Consider the following 1,131-nt stretch of genomic DNA (forward strand, 5'->3'; position numbering starts at 1 on the left):
CCATTAATCTTTGACAATTAAAAAAATTAATTTCAATGATGTCTTTGTTTTTTTATATCACATTTATTTCACCAAATATATCATACTAGCCCTTGCCTGGTAAGATAAAGGAAAAGGGCAGGGGGGAGGAAAGCAATTCAATAAAGTCAACTAACATATTAGCCAAATATGATAGTTTATGATATATTCCACATTCATAATTCCCCACTTCTTCACGGAATGGAAGGAGGGAAATTTGCTTGATTCTTCTGGGGAGCCAAGCTTGGTTATTATAAATATAACACTCAATTTCATTTTTATACTTTCTATTTATATTGTTCCAGATATTATATATATATATATATATATATATATATATATATAGTTTTCTTGACCCTGATTATTTTATTCTGAATCATTTCATGTCTTCCCAAATTTCTGAGTTCTTAATATTTGTCATCTCTTATGATTCAATAATATTCTATTGATTCAGAGAAACCTGGTCATGGGAGTGATGAGATCAGTTGGAGATAAACTTTGTAAACCTTTTGTTTACATTGTAAAGGGAATCTTCCTTCATCATCTAATTTAGGCCCCACCTGAGGGCCTGATCTTCAACCTGATTTCAGTTACCTTGGTTTTTGGTGGGGCAGCCAGCGAGCACAGGCCCTGGAAGACCACTCAAAAGAGAGCCCTTCCCAAAAGTCAAAATCTCCAATGAGGGACTTGGGTCATTTCCAGCTTGGTCACCCCCCTCCCATGGACTCTGGGAGAGAATTTAAGAAGATCCGAGGGAGGGACTAGTTCCTTTTACCTTCCAGCCTCCTGCTGAACCCTGGCCAGTTAGCCTGGACAATTCAATCAGAAATCCACACGGTCTCTTTAAACTCTTTTTAACTTTCCTATTACTTTCCTAATATGCTATAACTTCCTTTAATAAATCTCTATTTTCTTTACAAAACCTGTATTTTTCTGAGTCTGAGGCAGGATTCTTCGTGGGGCAGAAACAAACCCAAGAAACAAATCAGCAGCTATACTATTACATTTGCGTACAATAATTTGGGCATAGAATAATGGGCATCTATTTTCTTTAAAAAAAAAAAAGGTTTTATTGATATATTTTGTTTTTATATCACCCTCATTTCTTACCAG

General features: G+C 35.3%; 1 long non-coding RNA gene across 4 annotated transcripts in view; it reads left to right on the forward strand.

The window, feature by feature from the left end:
* LOC141488425 (uncharacterized) overlaps window positions 1-1,131 on the forward strand; it is a 44,834-nt gene that overhangs the window by 40,215 nt on the left and 3,488 nt on the right. The gene's annotated exons all lie outside the window — the stretch shown is intronic.

Source organism: Macrotis lagotis, chromosome 5 (assembly GCF_037893015.1).
Source record: "Macrotis lagotis isolate mMagLag1 chromosome 5, bilby.v1.9.chrom.fasta, whole genome shotgun sequence".
Taxonomy (NCBI): domain Eukaryota; kingdom Metazoa; phylum Chordata; class Mammalia; order Peramelemorphia; family Peramelidae; genus Macrotis; species Macrotis lagotis.